General features: G+C 48.9%; 11 non-coding genes across 11 annotated transcripts; all 11 read right to left on the bottom strand.

Annotated features, from left to right (window-relative positions):
• Positions 1 to 1,150: 1,150 nt before the first annotated feature.
• Positions 1,151 to 1,238, bottom strand: trnay-gua (transfer RNA tyrosine (anticodon GUA)). Its single transcript is given in 2 exon segments — positions 1,151 to 1,186; positions 1,202 to 1,238. It is a non-coding gene; the product is annotated as a tRNA-Tyr (tRNA).
• Positions 1,239 to 2,595: 1,357 nt separating this feature from the next.
• On the bottom strand, positions 2,596 to 2,683 carry trnay-gua (transfer RNA tyrosine (anticodon GUA)). Its single transcript is given in 2 exon segments — positions 2,596 to 2,631; positions 2,647 to 2,683. It is a non-coding gene; the product is annotated as a tRNA-Tyr (tRNA).
• A 1,343-nt stretch (positions 2,684 to 4,026) lies between these two features.
• Positions 4,027 to 4,114, bottom strand: trnay-gua (transfer RNA tyrosine (anticodon GUA)). The gene is given in 2 exon segments: positions 4,027 to 4,062; positions 4,078 to 4,114. It is a non-coding gene; the product is annotated as a tRNA-Tyr (tRNA).
• A 1,357-nt stretch (positions 4,115 to 5,471) lies between these two features.
• Positions 5,472 to 5,559, bottom strand: trnay-gua (transfer RNA tyrosine (anticodon GUA)). Its single transcript is given in 2 exon segments — positions 5,472 to 5,507; positions 5,523 to 5,559. It is a non-coding gene; the product is annotated as a tRNA-Tyr (tRNA).
• Positions 5,560 to 6,916: 1,357 nt separating this feature from the next.
• trnay-gua (transfer RNA tyrosine (anticodon GUA)) lies at positions 6,917 to 7,004 on the bottom strand. The gene is given in 2 exon segments: positions 6,917 to 6,952; positions 6,968 to 7,004. It is a non-coding gene; the product is annotated as a tRNA-Tyr (tRNA).
• Positions 7,005 to 8,347: 1,343 nt separating this feature from the next.
• On the bottom strand, positions 8,348 to 8,435 carry trnay-gua (transfer RNA tyrosine (anticodon GUA)). Its single transcript is given in 2 exon segments — positions 8,348 to 8,383; positions 8,399 to 8,435. It is a non-coding gene; the product is annotated as a tRNA-Tyr (tRNA).
• A 1,357-nt stretch (positions 8,436 to 9,792) lies between these two features.
• Positions 9,793 to 9,880, bottom strand: trnay-gua (transfer RNA tyrosine (anticodon GUA)). Its single transcript is given in 2 exon segments — positions 9,793 to 9,828; positions 9,844 to 9,880. It is a non-coding gene; the product is annotated as a tRNA-Tyr (tRNA).
• A 1,357-nt stretch (positions 9,881 to 11,237) lies between these two features.
• Positions 11,238 to 11,325, bottom strand: trnay-gua (transfer RNA tyrosine (anticodon GUA)). Its single transcript is given in 2 exon segments — positions 11,238 to 11,273; positions 11,289 to 11,325. It is a non-coding gene; the product is annotated as a tRNA-Tyr (tRNA).
• Positions 11,326 to 12,682: 1,357 nt separating this feature from the next.
• On the bottom strand, positions 12,683 to 12,770 carry trnay-gua (transfer RNA tyrosine (anticodon GUA)). Its single transcript is given in 2 exon segments — positions 12,683 to 12,718; positions 12,734 to 12,770. It is a non-coding gene; the product is annotated as a tRNA-Tyr (tRNA).
• Positions 12,771 to 14,113: 1,343 nt separating this feature from the next.
• Positions 14,114 to 14,201, bottom strand: trnay-gua (transfer RNA tyrosine (anticodon GUA)). Its single transcript is given in 2 exon segments — positions 14,114 to 14,149; positions 14,165 to 14,201. It is a non-coding gene; the product is annotated as a tRNA-Tyr (tRNA).
• A 1,357-nt stretch (positions 14,202 to 15,558) lies between these two features.
• Positions 15,559 to 15,646, bottom strand: trnay-gua (transfer RNA tyrosine (anticodon GUA)). Its single transcript is given in 2 exon segments — positions 15,559 to 15,594; positions 15,610 to 15,646. It is a non-coding gene; the product is annotated as a tRNA-Tyr (tRNA).
• Positions 15,647 to 16,647: the final 1,001 nt, after the last annotated feature.

Genomic DNA, 16,647 nt, shown 5'->3' with positions numbered 1-16,647 from the left:
ATGCAGATCTTGAATTCTGACTTGGCGCACATTGAGATCTAAACTCTTTGCTCACTGTGTCGGTCAGCGCATTGAGCAGATGCATATGGAGGTCAGTGGGCTGAGTGCCAGTGTAAAACATTCACTTCCACCTCACAGATAAGGACACGTATTGCAGAGTTAATTTCTTTACTCACCTCAGGATTGCACCTTTGATATTTGGGAAAATAAAGACACCTTCATTGAAGCAGCAATCCAAAAATTCTCATCTCCCTTCAACTATGACATGCGGGTAAGATTGATTGGCCATGCTAAATGGCCCCTGAGTGTCAGTGGGACTGGCTAGGTTAAATGCGTGGCATCATGGGAATCGGGCCTGGGTGGGAGTGTGTTCGGTGCAGATCGGACGGGCCGGATGGCCTCCTTCTGCACTGGAGGATTCTAAGATCTACGATCTATGGAGTCCTTGTGGAACAGCACATGCTAAAGTTTTGGAGCAGTGTAGACTCACCAATAGATCAACTGAAGTTTGCTGGAACCACGGAGAGATTCGGGAATGCGGGCATCGATGCGACTGCCTCTCACGTGTAACGCCTACACCCACAACTGGAACTGAACCCTGTGACGTTGCATAATGTCCTCCAACTTGATTCCCGTGATAGACTCAGCACCTGTATGCAAGTAAATCAAATGAACAGCGGGGATATCCTGCTGCAGACATCTGCTGGCCAAACACGGCCGACGCTTTTCTCTCGACAGCATGTACGAGAGGCAGCGGGTGAGAATCATTTGGATGGAATTCAGCAGAGATGGTCAAAGAAGCAGAGAAAGAACTGAGCTCATGATTTAAATTGAGACAAGTCCAAAATCGTGGCCAGCATGAGCATGAGGGGGCAGTCGGGAGCTGTGTGCGACTGACAGAATACTGCTTGTACTTTGAATTGATTGCCGGCTGCTTGGAAGCGTTGCTGTTGAAATGCATTTCCTGCTGGCCAGGAGGTGCAAAGGCAGAAGTAAAAGAGCCACCTTGTGGCTCCTCTCAAAGTGGAAAAGAAATGCTGCTGCAGATGGAGCGGGAGATGCGAGACTAATGCAAGTGACAAGCTGCAATGACTGGCACAATGTATCATGCTGCTCCATGCAGAGTTATGGTAAAAGTGAACTTTGGGCTTACTTCGAGCCGGAATTGAACCAGCCACCAAAGGATGTCAGCTTCAATCATCTACAGTCCTCCGCTCTACCAGCTGAGCTATCGAAGGGGAGCACACCACGGCTCTCTCTTTACTGATTGACTGCCATGTACCTATAGCTCTTTGCCGATTCATCGACCTCACATTGTTCCAGCTGAGTGAGACTTAACAGCCATTGACGATTTCTCCACAGCCGAGGCCTGGGCTCTATTCAATTAAATGTCTCATGCTGCAAAGCTCAACTTATTGCATTCATCGGAACTGCCTTGCACCTTCATGCAGATCTTGAATTCTGACTTGGCGCACATTGAGATCTAAACTCTTTGCTCACTGTGTCGGTCAGCGCATTGAGCAGATGCATATGGAGGTCAGTGGGCTGAGTGCCAGTGTAAAACATTCACTTCCACCTCACAGATAAGGACACGTATTGCAGAGTTAATTTCTTTACTCACCTCAGGATTGCACCTTTGATATTTGGGAAAATAAAGACACCTTCATTGAAGCAGCAATCCAAAAATTCTCATCTCCCTCCAACTATGACATGCGGGTAAGATTGATTGGCCATGCTAAATGGCCCCTGAGTGTCAGTGGGACTGGCTAGGTTAAATGCGTGGCATCATGGGAATCGGGCCTGGGTGGGAGTGTGTTCGGTGCAGATCGGACGGGCCGGATGGCCTCCTTCTGCACTGGAGGATTCTAAGATCTACGATCTATGGAGTCCTTGTGGAACAGCACATGCTAAAGTTTTGGAGCAGTGTAGACTCACCAATAGATCAACTGAAGTTTGCTGGAACCACGGAGAGATTCGGGAATGCGGGCATCGATGCGACTGCCTCTCACGTGTAACGCCTACACCCACAACTGGAACTGAACCCTGTGACGTTGCATAATGTCCTCCAACTTGATTCCCGTGATAGACTCAGCACCTGTATGCAAGTAAATCAAATGAACAGCGGGGAGATCCTGCTGCAGACATCTGCTGCCCAAACACGGCCGACGCTTTTCTCTCGACAGCATGTACGAGAGGCAGCGGGTGAGAATCATTTGGATGGAATTCAGCAGAGATGGTCAAAGAAGCAGAGAAAGAACTGAGCTCATGATTTAAATTGAGACAAGTCCAAAATCGTGGCCAGCATGAGCATGAGGGGGCAGTCGGGAGCTGTGTGCGACTGACAGAATACTGCTTGTACTTTGAATTGATTGCCGGCTGCTTGGAAGCGTTGCTGTTGAAATGCATTTCCTGCTGGCCAGGAGGTGCAAAGGCAGAAGTAAAAGAGCCACCTTGTGGCTCCTCTCAAAGTGGAAAAGAAATGCTGCTGCAGATGGAGCGGGAGATGCGAGACTAATGCAAGTGACAAGCTGCAATGACTGGCACAATGTATCATGCTGCTCCATGCAGAGTTATGGTAAAAGTGAACTTTGGGCTTCCTTCGAGCCGGAATTGAACCAGCGACCTAAGGATGTCAGCTTCAATCATCTACAGTCCTCCGCTCTACCAGCTGAGCTATCGAAGGGGAGCACACCACGGCTCTCTCTTTACTGATTGACTGCCATGTACCTATAGCTCTTTGCCGATTCATCGACCTCACATTGTTCCAGCTGAGTGAGACTTAACAGCCATTGACGATTTCTCCACAGCCGAGGCCTGGGCTCTATTCAATTAAATGTCTCATGCTGCAAAGCTCAACTTATTGCATTCATCGGAACTGCCTTGCACCTTCATGCAGATCTTGAATTCTGACTTGGCGCACATTGAGATCACTGTGTCGGTCAGCGCATTGAGCAGATGCATATGGAGGTCAGTGGGCTGAGTGCCAGTGTAAAACATTCACTTCCACCTCACAGATAAGGACACGTATTGCAGAGTTAATTTCTTTACTCACCTCAGGATTGCACCTTTGATATTTGGGAAAATAAAGACACCTTCATTGAAGCAGCAATCCAAAAATTCTCATCTCCCTCCAACTATGACATGCGGGTAAGATTGATTGGCCATGCTAAATGGCCCCTGAGTGTCAGTGGGACTGGCTAGGTTAAATGCGTGGCATCATGGGAATCGGGCCTGGGTGGGAGTGTGTTCGGTGCAGATCGGACGGGCCGGATGGCCTCCTTCTGCACTGGAGGATTCTAAGATCTACGATCTATGGAGTCCTTGTGGAACAGCACATGCTAAAGTTTTGGAGCAGTGTAGACTCACCAATAGATCAACTGAAGTTTGCTGGAACCACGGAGAGATTCGGGAATGCGGGCATCGATGCGACTGCCTCTCACGTGTAACGCCTACACCCACAACTGGAACTGAACCCTGTGACGTTGCATAATGTCCTCCAACTTGATTCCCGTGATAGACTCAGCACCTGTATGCAAGTAAATCAAATGAACAGCGGGGATATCCTGCTGCAGACATCTGCTGCCCAAACACGGCCGACGCTTTTCTCTCGACAGCATGTACGAGAGGCAGCGGGTGAGAATCATTTGGATGGAATTCAGCAGAGATGGTCAAAGAAGCAGAGAAAGAACTGAGCTCATGATTTAAATTGAGACAAGTCCAAAATCGTGGCCAGCATGAGCATGAGGGGGCAGTCGGGAGCTGTGTGCGACTGACAGAATACTGCTCGTACTTTGAATTGATTGCCGGCTGCTTGGAAGCGTTGCTGTTGAAATGCATTTCCTGCTGGCCAGGAGGTGCAAAGGCAGAAGTAAAAGAGCCACCTTGTGGCTCCTCTCAAAGTGGAAAAGAAATGCTGCTGCAGATGGAGCGGGAGATGTGAGACTAATGCAAGTGACAAGCTGCAATGACTGGCACAATGTATCATGCTGCTCCATGCAGAGTTATGGTAAAAGTGAACTTTGGGCTTCCTTCGAGCCGGAATTGAACCAGCCACCTAAGGATGTCAGCTTCAATCATCTACAGTCCTCCGCTCTACCAGCTGAGCTATCGAAGGGGAGCACACCACGGCTCTCTCTTTACTGATTGACTGCCATGTACCTATAGCTCTTTGCCGATTCATCGACCTCACATTGTTCCAGCTGAGTGAGACTTAACAGCCATTGACGATTTCTCCACAGCCGAGGCCTGGGCTCTATTCAATTAAATGTCTCATGCTGCAAAGCTCAACTTATTGCATTCATCGGAACTGCCTTGCACCTTCATGCAGATCTTGAATTCTGACTTGGCGCACATTGAGATCTAAACTCTTTGCTCACTGTGTCGGTCAGCGCACTGAGCAGATGCATATGGAGGTCAGTGGGCTGAGTGCCAGTGTAAAACATTCACTTCCACCTCACAGATAAGGACACGTATTGCAGAGTTAATTTCTTTACTCACCTCAGGATTGCACCTTTGATATTTGGGAAAATAAAGACACCTTCATTGAAGCAGCAATCCAAAAATTCTCATCTCCCTCCAACTATGACATGCGGGTAAGATTGATTGGCCATGCTAAATGGCCCCTGAGTGTCAGTGGGACTGGCTAGGTTAAATGCGTGGCATCATGGGAATCGGGCCTGGGTGGGAGTGTGTTCGGTGCAGATCGGATGGGCCGGATGGCCTCCTTCTGCACTGGAGGATTCTAAGATCTACGATCTATGGAGTCCTTGTGGAACAGCACATGCTAAAGTTTTGGAGCAGTGTAGACTCACCAATAGATCAACTGAAGTTTGCTGGAACCACGGAGAGATTCGGGAATGCGGGCATCGATGCGACTGCCTCTCACGTGTAACGCCTACACCCACAACTGGAACTGAACCCTGTGACGTTGCATAATGTCCTCCAACTTGATTCCCGTGATAGACTCAGCACCTGTATGCAAGTAAATCAAATGAACAGCGGGGAGATCCTGCTGCAGACATCTGCTGCCCAAACACGGCCGACGCTTTTCTCTCGAGAGCATGTACGAGAGGCAGCGGGTGAGAATCATTTGGATGGAATTCAGCAGAGATGGTCAAAGAAGCAGAGAAAGAACTGAGCTCATGATTTAAATTGAGACAAGTCCAAAATCGTGGCCAGCATGAGCATGAGGGGGCAGTCGGGAGCTGAGTGCGACTGACAGAATACTGCTAGTACTTTGAATTGATTGCCGGACGCTTGGAAGCGTTGCTGTTGAAATGCATTTCCTGCTGGCCAGGAGGTGCAAAGGCAGAAGTAAAAGAGCCACCTTGTGGCTCCTCTCAAAGTGGAAAAGAAATGCTGCTGCAGATGGAGCGGGAGATGCGAGACTAATGCAAGTGACAAGCTGCAATGACTGGCACAATGTATCATGCTGCTCCATGCAGAGTTATGGTAAAAGTGAACTTTGGGCGTCCTTCGAGCCGGAATTGAACCAGCCACCTAAGGATGTCAGCTTCAATCATCTACAGTCCTCCGCTCTACCAGCTGAGCTATCGAAGGGGAGCACACCACGGCTCTCTCTTTACTGATTGACTGCCATGTACCTATAGCTCTTTGCCGATTCATCGACCTCACATTGTTCCAGCTGAGTGAGACTTAACAGCCATTGACGATTTCTCCACAGCCGAGGCCTGGGCTCTATTCAATTAAATGTCTCATGCTGCAAAGCTCAACTTATTGCATTCATCGGAACTGCCTTGCACCTTCATGCAGATCTTGAATTCTGACTTGGCGCACATTGAGATCTAAACTCTTTGCTCACTGTGTCGGTCAGCGCATTGAGCAGATGCATATGGAGGTCAGTGGGCTGAGTGCCAGTGTAAAACATTCACTTCCACCTCACAGATAAGGACACGTATTGCAGAGTTAATTTCTTTACTCACCTCAGGATTGCACCTTTGATATTTGGGAAAATAAAGACACCTTCATTGAAGCAGCAATCCAAAAATTCTCATCTCCCTTCAACTATGACATGCGGGTAAGATTGATTGGCCATGCTAAATGGCCCCTGAGTGTCAGTGGGACTGGCTAGGTTAAATGCGTGGCATCATGGGAATCGGGCCTGGGTGGGAGTGTGTTCGGTGCAGATCGGACGGGCCGGATGGCCTCCTTCTGCACTGGAGGATTCTAAGATCTACGATCTATGGAGTCCTTGTGGAACAGCACATGCTAAAGTTTTGGAGCAGTGTAGACTCACCAATAGATCAACTGAAGTTTGCTGGAACCACGGAGAGATTCGGGAATGCGGGCATCGATGCGACTGCCTCTCACGTGTAACGCCTACACCCACAACTGGAACTGAACCCTGTGACGTTGCATAATGTCCTCCAACTTGATTCCCGTGATAGACTCAGCACCTGTATGCAAGTAAATCAAATGAACAGCGGGGAGATCCTGCTGCAGACATCTGCTGCCCAAACACGGCCGACGCTTTTCTCTCGACAGCATGTACGAGAGGCAGCGGGTGAGAATCATTTGGATGGAATTCAGCAGAGATGGTCAAAGAAGCAGAGAAAGAACTGAGCTCATGATTTAAATTGAGACAAGTCCAAAATCGTGGCCAGCATGAGCATGAGGGGGCAGTCGGGAGCTGTGTGCGACTGACAGAATACTGCTTGTACTTTGAATTGATTGCCGGCTGCTTGGAAGCGTTGCTGTTGAAATGCATTTCCTGCTGGCCAGGAGGTGCAAAGGCAGAAGTAAAAGAGCCACCTTGTGGCTCCTCTCAAAGTGGAAAAGAAATGCTGCTGCAGATGGAGCGGGAGATGCGAGACTAATGCAAGTGACAAGCTGCAATGACTGGCACAATGTATCATGCTGCTCCATGCAGAGTTATGGTAAAAGTGAACTTTGGGCTTCCTTCGAGCCGGAATTGAACCAGCGACCTAAGGATGTCAGCTTCAATCATCTACAGTCCTCCGCTCTACCAGCTGAGCTATCGAAGGGGAGCACACCACGGCTCTCTCTTTACTGATTGACTGCCATGTACCTATAGCTCTTTGCCGATTCATCGACCTCACATTGTTCCAGCTGAGTGAGACTTAACAGCCATTGACGATTTCTCCACAGCCGAGGCCTGGGCTCTATTCAATTAAATGTCTCATGCTGCAAAGCTCAACTTATTGCATTCATCGGAACTGCCTTGCACCTTCATGCAGATCTTGAATTCTGACTTGGCGCACATTGAGATCACTGTGTCGGTCAGCGCATTGAGCAGATGCATATGGAGGTCAGTGGGCTGAGTGCCAGTGTAAAACATTCACTTCCACCTCACAGATAAGGACACGTATTGCAGAGTTAATTTCTTTACTCACCTCAGGATTGCACCTTTGATATTTGGGAAAATAAAGACACCTTCATTGAAGCAGCAATCCAAAAATTCTCATCTCCCTCCAACTATGACATGCGGGTAAGATTGATTGGCCATGCTAAATGGCCCCTGAGTGTCAGTGGGACTGGCTAGGTTAAATGCGTGGCATCATGGGAATCGGGCCTGGGTGGGAGTGTGTTCGGTGCAGATCGGACGGGCCGGATGGCCTCCTTCTGCACTGGAGGATTCTAAGATCTACGATCTATGGAGTCCTTGTGGAACAGCACATGCTAAAGTTTTGGAGCAGTGTAGACTCACCAATAGATCAACTGAAGTTTGCTGGAACCACGGAGAGATTCGGGAATGCGGGCATCGATGCGACTGCCTCTCACGTGTAACGCCTACACCCACAACTGGAACTGAACCCTGTGACGTTGCATAATGTCCTCCAACTTGATTCCCGTGATAGACTCAGCACCTGTATGCAAGTAAATCAAATGAACAGCGGGGATATCCTGCTGCAGACATCTGCTGCCCAAACACGGCCGACGCTTTTCTCTCGACAGCATGTACGAGAGGCAGCGGGTGAGAATCATTTGGATGGAATTCAGCAGAGATGGTCAAAGAAGCAGAGAAAGAACTGAGCTCATGATTTAAATTGAGACAAGTCCAAAATCGTGGCCAGCATGAGCATGAGGGGGCAGTCGGGAGCTGTGTGCGACTGACAGAATACTGCTCGTACTTTGAATTGATTGCCGGCTGCTTGGAAGCGTTGCTGTTGAAATGCATTTCCTGCTGGCCAGGAGGTGCAAAGGCAGAAGTAAAAGAGCCACCTTGTGGCTCCTCTCAAAGTGGAAAAGAAATGCTGCTGCAGATGGAGCGGGAGATGTGAGACTAATGCAAGTGACAAGCTGCAATGACTGGCACAATGTATCATGCTGCTCCATGCAGAGTTATGGTAAAAGTGAACTTTGGGCTTCCTTCGAGCCGGAATTGAACCAGCCACCTAAGGATGTCAGCTTCAATCATCTACAGTCCTCCGCTCTACCAGCTGAGCTATCGAAGGGGAGCACACCACGGCTCTCTCTTTACTGATTGACTGCCATGTACCTATAGCTCTTTGCCGATTCATCGACCTCACATTGTTCCAGCTGAGTGAGACTTAACAGCCATTGACGATTTCTCCACAGCCGAGGCCTGGGCTCTATTCAATTAAATGTCTCATGCTGCAAAGCTCAACTTATTGCATTCATCGGAACTGCCTTGCACCTTCATGCAGATCTTGAATTCTGACTTGGCGCACATTGAGATCTAAACTCTTTGCTCACTGTGTCGGTCAGCGCACTGAGCAGATGCATATGGAGGTCAGTGGGCTGAGTGCCAGTGTAAAACATTCACTTCCACCTCACAGATAAGGACACGTATTGCAGAGTTAATTTCTTTACTCACCTCAGGATTGCACCTTTGATATTTGGGAAAATAAAGACACCTTCATTGAAGCAGCAATCCAAAAATTCTCATCTCCCTCCAACTATGACATGCGGGTAAGATTGATTGGCCATGCTAAATGGCCCCTGAGTGTCAGTGGGACTGGCTAGGTTAAATGCGTGGCATCATGGGAATCGGGCCTGGGTGGGAGTGTGTTCGGTGCAGATCGGATGGGCCGGATGGCCTCCTTCTGCACTGGAGGATTCTAAGATCTACGATCTATGGAGTCCTTGTGGAACAGCACATGCTAAAGTTTTGGAGCAGTGTAGACTCACCAATAGATCAACTGAAGTTTGCTGGAACCACGGAGAGATTCGGGAATGCGGGCATCGATGCGACTGCCTCTCACGTGTAACGCCTACACCCACAACTGGAACTGAACCCTGTGACGTTGCATAATGTCCTCCAACTTGATTCCCGTGATAGACTCAGCACCTGTATGCAAGTAAATCAAATGAACAGCGGGGAGATCCTGCTGCAGACATCTGCTGCCCAAACACGGCCGACGCTTTTCTCTCGAGAGCATGTACGAGAGGCAGCGGGTGAGAATCATTTGGATGGAATTCAGCAGAGATGGTCAAAGAAGCAGAGAAAGAACTGAGCTCATGATTTAAATTGAGACAAGTCCAAAATCGTGGCCAGCATGAGCATGAGGGGGCAGTCGGGAGCTGAGTGCGACTGACAGAATACTGCTAGTACTTTGAATTGATTGCCGGACGCTTGGAAGCGTTGCTGTTGAAATGCATTTCCTGCTGGCCAGGAGGTGCAAAGGCAGAAGTAAAAGAGCCACCTTGTGGCTCCTCTCAAAGTGGAAAAGAAATGCTGCTGCAGATGGAGCGGGAGATGCGAGACTAATGCAAGTGACAAGCTGCAATGACTGGCACAATGTATCATGCTGCTCCATGCAGAGTTATGGTAAAAGTGAACTTTGGGCGTCCTTCGAGCCGGAATTGAACCAGCCACCTAAGGATGTCAGCTTCAATCATCTACAGTCCTCCGCTCTACCAGCTGAGCTATCGAAGGGGAGCACACCACGGCTCTCTCTTTACTGATTGACTGCCATGTACCTATAGCTCTTTGCCGATTCATCGACCTCACATTGTTCCAGCTGAGTGAGACTTAACAGCCATTGACGATTTCTCCACAGCCGAGGCCTGGGCTCTATTCAATTAAATGTCTCATGCTGCAAAGCTCAACTTATTGCATTCATCGGAACTGCCTTGCACCTTCATGCAGATCTTGAATTCTGACTTGGCGCACATTGAGATCTAAACTCTTTGCTCACTGTGTCGGTCAGCGCATTGAGCAGATGCATATGGAGGTCAGTGGGCTGAGTGCCAGTGTAAAACATTCACTTCCACCTCACAGATAAGGACACGTATTGCAGAGTTAATTTCTTTACTCACCTCAGGATTGCACCTTTGATATTTGGGAAAATAAAGACACCTTCATTGAAGCAGCAATCCAAAAATTCTCATCTCCCTTCAACTATGACATGCGGGTAAGATTGATTGGCCATGCTAAATGGCCCCTGAGTGTCAGTGGGACTGGCTAGGTTAAATGCGTGGCATCATGGGAATCGGGCCTGGGTGGGAGTGTGTTCGGTGCAGATCGGACGGGCCGGATGGCCTCCTTCTGCACTGGAGGATTCTAAGATCTACGATCTATGGAGTCCTTGTGGAACAGCACATGCTAAAGTTTTGGAGCAGTGTAGACTCACCAATAGATCAACTGAAGTTTGCTGGAACCACGGAGAGATTCGGGAATGCGGGCATCGATGCGACTGCCTCTCACGTGTAACGCCTACACCCACAACTGGAACTGAACCCTGTGACGTTGCATAATGTCCTCCAACTTGATTCCCGTGATAGACTCAGCACCTGTATGCAAGTAAATCAAATGAACAGCGGGGATATCCTGCTGCAGACATCTGCTGCCCAAACACGGCCGACGCTTTTCTCTCGAGAGCATGTACGAGAGGCAGCGGGTGAGAATCATTTGGATGGAATTCAGCAGAGATGGTCAAAGAAGCAGAGAAAGAACTGAGCTCATGATTTAAATTGAGACAAGTCCAAAATCGTGGCCAGCATGAGCATGAGGGGGCAGTCGGGAGCTGTGTGCGACTGACAGAATACTGCTTGTACTTTGAATTGATTGCCGGCTGCTTGGAAGCGTTGCTGTTGAAATGCATTTCCTGCTGGCCAGGAGGTGCAAAGGCAGAAGTAAAAGAGCCACCTTGTGGCTCCTCTCAAAGTGGAAAAGAAATGCTGCTGCAGATGGAGCGGGAGATGCGAGACTAATGCAAGTGACAAGCTGCAATGACTGGCACAATGTATCATGCTGCTCCATGCAGAGTTATGGTAAAAGTGAACTTTGGGCTTACTTCGAGCCGGAATTGAACCAGCCACCAAAGGATGTCAGCTTCAATCATCTACAGTCCTCCGCTCTACCAGCTGAGCTATCGAAGGGGAGCACACCACGGCTCTCTCTTTACTGATTGACTGCCATGTACCTATAGCTCTTTGCCGATTCATCGACCTCACATTGTTCCAGCTGAGTGAGACTTAACAGCCATTGACGATTTCTCCACAGCCGAGGCCTGGGCTCTATTCAATTAAATGTCTCATGCTGCAAAGCTCAACTTATTGCATTCATCGGAACTGCCTTGCACCTTCATGCAGATCTTGAATTCTGACTTGGCGCACATTGAGATCTAAACTCTTTGCTCACTGTGTCGGTCAGCGCATTGAGCAGATGCATATGGAGGTCAGTGGGCTGAGTGCCAGTGTAAAACATTCACTTCCACCTCACAGATAAGGACACGTATTGCAGAGTTAATTTCTTTACTCACCTCAGGATTGCACCTTTGATATTTGGGAAAATAAAGACACCTTCATTGAAGCAGCAATCCAAAAATTCTCATCTCCCTCCAACTATGACATGCGGGTAAGATTGATTGGCCATGCTAAATGGCCCCTGAGTGTCAGTGGGACTGGCTAGGTTAAATGCGTGGCATCATGGGAATCGGGCCTGGGTGGGAGTGTGTTCGGTGCAGATCGGATGGGCCGGATGGCCTCCTTCTGCACTGGAGGATTCTAAGATCTACGATCTATGGAGTCCTTGTGGAACAGCACATGCTAAAGTTTTGGAGCAGTGTAGACTCACCAATAGATCAACTGAAGTTTGCTGGAACCACGGAGAGATTCGGGAATGCGGGCATCGATGCGACTGCCTCTCACGTGTAACGCCTACACCCACAACTGGAACTGAACCCTGTGACGTTGCATAATGTCCTCCAACTTGATTCCCGTGATAGACTCAGCACCTGTATGCAAGTAAATCAAATGAACAGCGGGGAGATCCTGCTGCAGACATCTGCTGCCCAAACACGGCCGACGCTTTTCTCTCGACAGCATGTACGAGAGGCAGCGGGTGAGAATCATTTGGATGGAATTCAGCAGAGATGGTCAAAGAAGCAGAGAAAGAACTGAGCTCATGATTTAAATTGAGACAAGTCCAAAATCGTGGCCAGCATGAGCATGAGGGGGCAGTCGGGAGCTGTGTGCGACTGACAGAATACTGCTTGTACTTTGAATTGATTGCCGGCTGCTTGGAAGCGTTGCTGTTGAAATGCATTTCCTGCTGGCCAGGAGGTGCAAAGGCAGAAGTAAAAGAGCCACCTTGTGGCTCCTCTCAAAGTGGAAAAGAAATGCTGCTGCAGATGGAGCGGGAGATGCGAGACTAATGCAAGTGACAAGCTGCAATGACTGGCACAATGTATCATGCTGCTCCATGCAGAGTTATGGTAAAAGTGAACTTTGGGCTTCCTTCGAGCCGGAATTGAACCAGCGACCTAAGGATGTCAGCTTCAATCATCTACAGTCCTCCGCTCTACCAGCTGAGCTATCGAAGGGGAGCACACCACGGCTCTCTCTTTACTGATTGACTGCCATGTACCTATAGCTCTTTGCCGATTCATCGACCTCACATTGTTCCAGCTGAGTGAGACTTAACAGCCATTGACGATTTCTCCACAGCCGAGGCCTGGGCTCTATTCAATTAAATGTCTCATGCTGCAAAGCTCAACTTATTGCATTCATCGGAACTGCCTTGCACCTTCATGCAGATCTTGAATTCTGACTTGGCGCACATTGAGATCACTGTGTCGGTCAGCGCATTGAGCAGATGCATATGGAGGTCAGTGGGCTGAGTGCCAGTGTAAAACATTCACTTCCACCTCACAGATAAGGACACGTATTGCAGAGTTAATTTCTTTACTCACCTCAGGATTGCACCTTTGATATTTGGGAAAATAAAGACACCTTCATTGAAGCAGCAATCCAAAAATTCTCATCTCCCTCCAACTATGACATGCGGGTAAGATTGATTGGCCATGCTAAATGGCCCCTGAGTGTCAGTGGGACTGGCTAGGTTAAATGCGTGGCATCATGGGAATCGGGCCTGGGTGGGAGTGTGTTCGGTGCAGATCGGACGGGCCGGATGGCCTCCTTCTGCACTGGAGGATTCTAAGATCTACGATCTATGGAGTCCTTGTGGAACAGCACATGCTAAAGTTTTGGAGCAGTGTAGACTCACCAATAGATCAACTGAAGTTTGCTGGAACCACGGAGAGATTCGGGAATGCGGGCATCGATGCGACTGCCTCTCACGTGTAACGCCTACACCCACAACTGGAACTGAACCCTGTGACGTTGCATAATGTCCTCCAACTTGATTCCCGTGATAGACTCAGCACCTGTATGCAAGTAAATCAAATGAACAGCGGGGATATCCTGCTGCAGACATCTGCTGCCCAAACACGGCCGACGCTTTTCTCTCGACAGCATGTACGAGAGGCAGCGGGTGAGAATCATTTGGATGGAATTCAGCAGAGATGGTCAAAGAAGCAGAGAAAGAACTGAGCTCATGATTTAAATTGAGACAAGTCCAAAATCGTGGCCAGCATGAGCATGAGGGGGCAGTCGGGAGCTGTGTGCGACTGACAGAATACTGCTCGTACTTTGAATTGATTGCCGGCTGCTTGGAAGCGTTGCTGTTGAAATGCATTTCCTGCTGGCCAGGAGGTGCAAAGGCAGAAGTAAAAGAGCCACCTTGTGGCTCCTCTCAAAGTGGAAAAGAAATGCTGCTGCAGATGGAGCGGGAGATGTGAGACTAATGCAAGTGACAAGCTGCAATGACTGGCACAATGTATCATGCTGCTCCATGCAGAGTTATGGTAAAAGTGAACTTTGGGCTTCCTTCGAGCCGGAATTGAACCAGCCACCTAAGGATGTCAGCTTCAATCATCTACAGTCCTCCGCTCTACCAGCTGAGCTATCGAAGGGGAGCACACCACGGCTCTCTCTTTACTGATTGACTGCCATGTACCTATAGCTCTTTGCCGATTCATCGACCTCACATTGTTCCAGCTGAGTGAGACTTAACAGCCATTGACGATTTCTCCACAGCCGAGGCCTGGGCTCTATTCAATTAAATGTCTCATGCTGCAAAGCTCAACTTATTGCATTCATCGGAACTGCCTTGCACCTTCATGCAGATCTTGAATTCTGACTTGGCGCACATTGAGATCTAAACTCTTTGCTCACTGTGTCGGTCAGCGCACTGAGCAGATGCATATGGAGGTCAGTGGGCTGAGTGCCAGTGTAAAACATTCACTTCCACCTCACAGATAAGGACACGTATTGCAGAGTTAATTTCTTTACTCACCTCAGGATTGCACCTTTGATATTTGGGAAAATAAAGACACCTTCATTGAAGCAGCAATCCAAAAATTCTCATCTCCCTCCAACTATGACATGCGGGTAAGATTGATTGGCCATGCTAAATGGCCCCTGAGTGTCAGTGGGACTGGCTAGGTTAAATGCGTGGCATCATGGGAATCGGGCCTGGGTGGGAGTGTGTTCGGTGCAGATCGGATGGGCCGGATGGCCTCCTTCTGCACTGGAGGATTCTAAGATCTACGATCTATGGAGTCCTTGTGGAACAGCACATGCTAAAGTTTTGGAGCAGTGTAGACTCACCAATAGATCAACTGAAGTTTGCTGGAACCACGGAGAGATTCGGGAATGCGGGCATCGATGCGACTGCCTCTCACGTGTAACGCCTACACCCACAACTGGAACTGAACCCTGTGACGTTGCATAATGTCCTCCAACTTGATTCCCGTGATAGACTCAGCACCTGTATGCAAGTAAATCAAATGAACAGCGGGGAGATCCTGCTGCAGACATCTGCTGCCCAAACACGGCCGACGCTTTTCTCTCGAGAGCATGTACGAGAGGCAGCGGGTGAGAATCATTTGGATGGAATTCAGCAGAGATGGTCAAAGAAGCAGAGAAAGAACTGAGCTCATGATTTAAATTGAGACAAGTCCAAAATCGTGGCCAGCATGAGCATGAGGGGGCAGTCGGGAGCTGAGTGCGACTGACAGAATACTGCTAGTACTTTGAATTGATTGCCGGACGCTTGGAAGCGTTGCTGTTGAAATGCATTTCCTGCTGGCCAGGAGGTGCAAAGGCAGAAGTAAAAGAGCCACCTTGTGGCTCCTCTCAAAGTGGAAAAGAAATGCTGCTGCAGATGGAGCGGGAGATGCGAGACTAATGCAAGTGACAAGCTGCAATGACTGGCACAATGTATCATGCTGCTCCATGCAGAGTTATGGTAAAAGTGAACTTTGGGCGTCCTTCGAGCCGGAATTGAACCAGCCACCTAAGGATGTCAGCTTCAATCATCTACAGTCCTCCGCTCTACCAGCTGAGCTATCGAAGGGGAGCACACCACGGCTCTCTCTTTACTGATTGACTGCCATGTACCTATAGCTCTTTGCCGATTCATCGACCTCACATTGTTCCAGCTGAGTGAGACTTAACAGCCATTGACGATTTCTCCACAGCCGAGGCCTGGGCTCTATTCAATTAAATGTCTCATGCTGCAAAGCTCAACTTATTGCATTCATCGGAACTGCCTTGCACCTTCATGCAGATCTTGAATTCTGACTTGGCGCACATTGAGATCACTGTGTCGGTCAGCGCATTGAGCAGATGCATATGGAGGTCAGTGGGCTGAGTGCCAGTGTAAAACATTCACTTCCACCTCACAGATAAGGACACGTATTGCAGAGTTAATTTCTTGACTCACCTCAGGATTGCACCTTTGATATTTGGGAAAATAAAGACACCTTCATTGAAGCAGCAATCCAAAAATTCTCATCTCCCTCCAACTATGACATGCGGGTAAGATTGATTGGCCATGCTAAATGGCCCCTGAGTGTCAGTGGGACTGGCTAGGTTAAATGCGTGGCATCATGGGAATCGGGCCTGGGTGGGAGTGTGTTCGGTGCAGATCGGATGGGCCGGATGGCCTCCTTCTGCACTGGAGGATTCTAAGATCTACGATCTATGGAGTCCTTGTGGAACAGCACATGCTAAAGTTTTGGAGCAGTGTAGACTCACCAATAGATCAACTGAAGTTTGCTGGAACCATGGAGAGATTCGGGAATGCGGGCATCGATGCGACTGCCTCTCACGTGTAACGCCTACACCCACAACTGGAACTGAACCCTGTGACGTTGCATAATGTCCTCCAACTTGATTCCCGTGATAGACTCAGCACCTGTATGCAAGTAAATCAAATGAACAGCGGGGAGATCCGGCTGCAGACATCTGCTGCCCAAACACGGCCGACGCTTTTCTCTCGAGAGCATGTACGAGAGGCAGCGGGTGAGAATCATCTGGATGGAATTCAGCAGAGATGGTCAAAGAAGCAGAGAA

Source organism: Mustelus asterias, chromosome 7 (genome assembly GCF_964213995.1).
Source record: "Mustelus asterias chromosome 7, sMusAst1.hap1.1, whole genome shotgun sequence".
NCBI lineage: Eukaryota > Metazoa > Chordata > Chondrichthyes > Carcharhiniformes > Triakidae > Mustelus > Mustelus asterias.
This window is presented reverse-complemented; position numbering and strand designations above follow the sequence as displayed.